Here is a 6,618-nt window from a genome sequence, read left to right as displayed (position 1 = left end):
AGACAATATCCATAATGGTCTAAACATGCTCGGGTTCATAAAAACTTAAAATTTTAACCTGAGGTGAAAAATGACCATTTTACCCTTGTTATGAAAATTGTTGAAACTTCTAGTTTTCTTCGTGTTTTCATCAGCACACATCATTTATACTATCTTATGCCTATTTAGGCCTTAAAATATCATAAAACTTTCTTCTGGAAGCTTATTAGAGAAAATGACGAAACTACCCCTAGCTCATATTATTACATCTATACTTAGTTACAAGCCTATAGAGGTTGAGGTCTCACATGGCTCCCCTTACTATGCATAGCAAAGTTCAAGCTCATCCTTAGAGCAGATTTGTTTACTAACTTCTTACTTCATGACCACACATCAATTATAGTAATCATTGATAATCACTCTCGAGTTAATTCACGTGCTTATATCCATGAACTATAATAGGTCCAATCAATTCTTGAAATCTCACAATTGCTTAATTGAAATCAACACCAGTTCCCTCTAAGCTGCTGTACCTATTCAACACATATTCACATATAAAATATTTCAAAATCCCAACACCACTTTTATATGGGCATAAAAAGCTCAATTAACATAGTGTTCTTATCTTCATGCATTTAAGTATGGGTTTACTCTTACCTCAATGCTTAATTTATACACTCCAAGTGAATTACAACCATCACTATTCATTCTAATCAAAGTGCACCCCTTATTACCATTATCACACATGCTCCTTTATATTAACCCTAATACAATCCATAGTCCCCAAATCTTTTTCCAATCGACAACCATAAGTTCAATTATAACTCCACCAAATGAATAAATTATCATGGCCTATTAGTCCAACTCCAAATTTATCCATCCTTAATCGGAGGGATATATCATTTCATTAATCTTTCATTAGGAGCATTCGTTTTAAGATCTTTCTAACACTAGCTCGTGCCACGGGTGGCATCTTCAACTAGGACAACGACCCTACTTATGACCTTTGCATGACATTAATAAGGAAGTGCATTACTGGGAACAGGAGTTCATATAGCTCCCTATCTATGACTTATGCTCCCATAAGATCTATAAGAAGAAACAGAACGACTCTAAACAACTCCAAATTATATATGTAGATGCACGTATTCTATTCTATCAAACCTAACTTAACTTAACTTAACTTAACTTAGGCCACACTGACACTATAGTTTTTAAAATAACTTTAAAACAACTTTAAACCCAAAAGTTCTAATCTTTAAAACCAAAAGCTCTACTACCAGTCTAATTGTCACGACCCAGTACTCCTCTCGAGCCCGTGACAACCGCCGTGGTGTCGCAATAGACACTTATTACCCGAAATGTCAATCGGAACCTCGCAAGACTTTAATATCAGTTTTCACACCTCTCCAGTGAGCAACAGTTGTTAAGTTTCATGTTTTGAGAGATTATAAACTATTTCCAAATGAAAACAATAGAAAAATAATTTTTTTCTCACAAGGGCATTTTGTTCATTTTTCCTCGAAAATTTCGAAACCAACTAAAAATGTAGTATGTAAGTATAAAACACATAATTCATAATCAAAAATAGGTTTAGATGTCTAAAACATTCATTTAATGTGAAATTATAACTATTTGAATATAATATAGAGTTATCGGTAAATAAATTTTGTAGCGTAAAAGCTAAATAAATTCATGCATACTGTAATACAACTAACCAAAGTATAAAATTTAATTTACAGTGACACATGGGCCCACGAACGACCAAAAGTATCAAAAGCGGTAAACTTACAGTTTTTGAGGATGCAAGTCCAACTATAGCCCTCAACAAAGTGAGCTATCTACCGACTATCCTGAGCCTGAAATCGGTGGAAAGGAGGGTGGTGAGATTATATAATCCCAGTGAGTAAACAAATACCATCTAAAATATCTAAAGCTGAGTAAATGGAGATAGATAAAATAGATTAGCATAAAAATGATTCTCAGCATTTTGAACTAATTTGAATAAGATAAAATAGATTCATTTCACCAAATTGAACAACGAGGCTTATGATTTCCTGAAAAGTTTGGCTCGTGCCAAAATCATTCTCATACTCAGTTATCAGGGAGACTTTGGCCAAGGGCTATCCAAACCGAGTCCGCCAAGGTTGTTAAAAAGTCATGTATGCATAAATCATGTTTTTATTTTGAAAACATAGTCGTTCCTTGGCGTTGGTTGAGTTCACCCTCACGTGGTGGTTTGGCGTGAAGTGAACTCTAAAGTTTTAACCTAAGGAGTTATCCAACTGCCCTTTTCATACTGAGGTATGAATATAATAGAGTTACCGTACCCCTCTAATAGGCTGGTCCACGGAACCCGTCCACTGCAGCGACCAATTTATAACCCATCAATTCAATAAAATTCAACAGCATGACATGGCAATTATTTTATTTTACAGCCTCTCAAGGCAAATCAACAGTTTATACATTTTTAGTACATTTACCAATTCAATCATTCATGCCAATATTATCATAAGCCATTCAATTCAAACCAATATTTCTAACACAGCAATTAGTCTCAAATTACTCCATTTTCAAAACCACCTTTCAATTTCAAGACAATTTTATAAAATCATTTCATTTAAACACATTTTCTTTATAAAACCTAAAGATTTACCATTTAAACACATTTTTTTATAAAATCACAAAAATGAATAAAAATTACTTTAGATAACTAAGATGATAGTAAGGTTACTCACTATTTCGGGAGTCGAATTTCGAGTACTCCGATTCTTGATCCTTGGGTACTATCTCTTTACTTTTGCCATAATGCTCACCACCTAGACATAATGCAGAATAAGCCATTTACTACATTTGTGTTAAATTGTTATAAAACCAATTCAGGCTCTATACTAATGCATGAAATGGGATATGAAATACTCGGGTAACTATCTAAATACGGTGTTCAATATAAATTCAATTATGTACCTAAATAAAACGGTATTGGCCTAATTCGATCTATCGCCTGATTAATTGGCCAATATGTCCAATTTAACTCCAAATAATTTCATTTCTCTCCCGATACTTCAAATCATCAAACGCAAATTAAATAACTTGAAATATGGTAAAATCATCCTCACATTTTCTCTTGGAATATTCGGCCATGGTGGGTGCATCAGCACTATAATTTTTCCTACTTGATTCTCACACCATAAATCACTAATTCCTAACCAAATCACTTGAAATAAAATCAAAATCATCCTCAATATTCCACATGGAGAATTCGGCCAATGATGGGTGATGGAAGAACATGAATTTTTCTTGCTTGATTTTCATGCTACACATCATCAATCAACTAAAAACACTAAAATACATTGAAATCTAACCAAATCAAGCATCAAAACCTCTCTCTAAGTGTTTAGCCAGCAAGATACCCATCCTGAAATCATATGATTAAACCATGGAAAATGCAAAAGAATGTATGGGAAAGGTAAATCACAAGTCAAAATCAAGAAATTTTACCTTTGATTGCTTGATTACTTGAAATCCACCAATTTTCTCTTGAATTTTCACCCTAGGGTTCTTGTTCTTTCTTTTCTTCCTTTGTTCTTGCTTTGGCTGGCCATATGAAGAGAAATGAGCTGATTTTGTGCTAATTTATGAGGAAAATAATAAGTGGATGAAAATTTGACACATGTCACCATTCCATTGGTCCATGTGTTATTCTTACCCATTAAGCAATCTCTCTCCACCACTTAAATTTTCTCAATTATCCATAATAATATTGGGTAAAATTCATGTGCTGGACCAGTGTTGGATGGTGTAAAATTCCAATTTTGCCCCTGGGGTGGGAAAATGAATATTTGGCCCTTATGCTTGGAAAAATGCCGAAATTAAATTTTTTCACTTCTCAAACTCAAATTATATTCTAAATAGTCAATCTTGGTCAAAAACTTCTTCCAACATTCCAATTTTAACCTCGGGTGGCAAAATAATCATTTTGCCCCTAGGTCATGAAAATTCCAATTTGATTCCAAATCGGTCCTCGAACTCTGAATCACCATTTTAAGTCATTCTAGGGTTTTAAAATTCTCAATTTCATCTTAAAATCTCTATTTGGACTAGTTCGAGGCTTAATTCAGCTTAATTGTACCATTTTGTACATTACCGTCCTTTAACGATTTCCGAGGTACCCAAGTAAGCAAACATGAATTCTTATGTAAGAATGGCATAATAAACATATTGTAGAGCTGGGCTTGACATTGTGACTTAGCCGTTAGGCTCCTCAGCAAGTTTTAAAAATCTCACATTTCATACTTACCATGTATGATTAGAAATTTTTTCTCAAGGATGTTTGTGCATTCCTAAAACACTTAATCTTAAAGGTATATAAATACGTACTCATCCATTCAATCCCCAACTCATCTTCATAGGTTTCTAGGGTGCCACACTATTGGCCTCATGTTGTTACTAACCCTTGTCGTTTAACTGAGTCAAGACAAAAATTGTAAATTCTCATAATGATATTCTATATAAACTTGTTTTCTATACCACCCTTGTAATCCTTCATTCACACTTTCATCACTTGGTATCTTATCTCAATGTAGCCATCTCAAGAACCTTTCAATTTATCTTTTAATTATATGCCCATACACAAGGCGATAAAGAAGTTTTTCAATTCATTCAAGTAGACATTCTCTAGAATATTTAAAACTCCCAAATAACAAAGCTCAATGACTAATAACCAAAATTCAATTTGTAAGCTCATTATCGTGTTGCTCCCATCTTACCCATGCATCATAGGCATGAGGTATTCGAAGCATTACAACGCTGGACAGTCAGTGCTGCGGTGTTGTGACTACTAGAAATTTCGTCATCAAAGCTATTTATCTGCATTCAAAGTCACTACATCAATCATCCTCAACCATTGGGTTTCCCTTCTAAGCATATATCATGAGTTCCATAAGTATAGGTACCTTCTTTTTGCTTGTCATACGTACTAAGCCGAGTTAATACTTTCAACTTATGTCATCTTTTGACTTTCATCATCCTTCATAAAAACCCACCTCAAAACATCCTTTCCATATGGTGTAATAAATTCATAACACATATACCACCTCACACATAGGTTGCTTTCCTCAAATTTATTGTCATCCCTATCTAATTATCTTCCTTGTCTTGTACTCCATTAATTTTATTGACTTTCGGTATAATTAACTACAAAAATAGCTCAGCTTCTTCCTCACTTTATTCTCGCAATCCTTACTAAATCAAAATTTCATATTCCCCATATTCCAAAATTTAACTTCATTGGGCTATATTTGTGCCCAATTATTACCTCATAGTGTAATGGCATCATTGAGTAATCCCCTTCATGCTTAAATTACAATCATCCACTTAATCACGTTATCCATTTTGAATGTCATTTATAACCTTATTGCTCCCTTCTATACCTTTCTTAATAATTATATTACCAATTTATCCCTATCATACTAAAAGATTCCCATATACATCCAGTCATTTAAACAACTATTTTATAATCCATTCTAGTTATACACTTTAAAAGCCAAACTATTAACTTCTTTGTACAATTAACTATTATTTCCTTTACACTACATCTACCTAGAGTTAAAGTAGTACAAAATCCTATGAAAATATTACATGTCATTAGGATCATCATCTTAATCTGATCTTATCGAAAGATTCTACTCCAAATCCTTCTTAAAATCCTCTTCAAGGTTTTCCTCCTCTTGAGATTTTCTCCTTTTTTCCTCAATCTAGGCTTGTTGTATTCTCCTAAATTCCTCATCACTCACCGGTGCAGCATTTCTTCCACATCCGGGAGAAAAATGTCATACAACGTTCACTTTCCTACGGGGATTATTTGCAACAGTTACTTTCTTCTTATTTTTTTCTTGTTGTTCCTTTACATTCATTCCACAGCCTGGAGGATAGGGTCGAACAACTAACATGCCCTTCCTAGGACGAATATATCTCCTTGCAATTTCCTTCCTCATCCATTCTTTAAGGTACTCTTCATATTATTTCAAAAGAAAATTTCTTATAGTTTCTGGAGTATCGGAGCTATCCTCACTTTCAAGACTCTCGGTACTCCCAAAGCTTTCCTTATTACGAAACCACTCTGCTAAGTTCGAGGAATTCTATTAATAGGAATTCAGGATGGACCACTTTCCAAATTACCTAGATCAGGGTGCCATTGGCTTCAAACAGTGGAATCTAATGATCCTTTACTAGCACTATGAGGGGTATCGGGACTACCGCCTCTTTTAGACATGATGTGTGTGTCACCAGTGCACCTCAAAACCTATACACAACCAAGAAGTAATTACTTAATCATTCATGCATCACAAGAATAGGTAGGTTTCTATATGCAGATGCATGCATTCTACTCAATCTAACCTAACTTAACTTGGGGTGGCACTAACATTGTAATTTTTTTTAATTTTTTTTAACAACTTTAAAACCAAAAGCTTTGATCTTTAAAACCAAAAGCTCTGATAGCAATCGAATTGTCATGACCCGATACTCTCCTCGAGCCCGTGACAACCAGCGCGATGTCCCGATAGACATTCATCGCCCAAAATGCCGACCGAAACCTCGCAAGGCTTTAATATCAGTTTTCTCACCTCCCCTATGAGC

Source organism: Theobroma cacao, chromosome 5 (assembly GCF_000208745.1).
Source record: "Theobroma cacao cultivar B97-61/B2 chromosome 5, Criollo_cocoa_genome_V2, whole genome shotgun sequence".
NCBI classification, from domain to species: domain Eukaryota; kingdom Viridiplantae; phylum Streptophyta; class Magnoliopsida; order Malvales; family Malvaceae; genus Theobroma; species Theobroma cacao.
Note: the sequence above shows the minus strand (reverse complement) of the source record.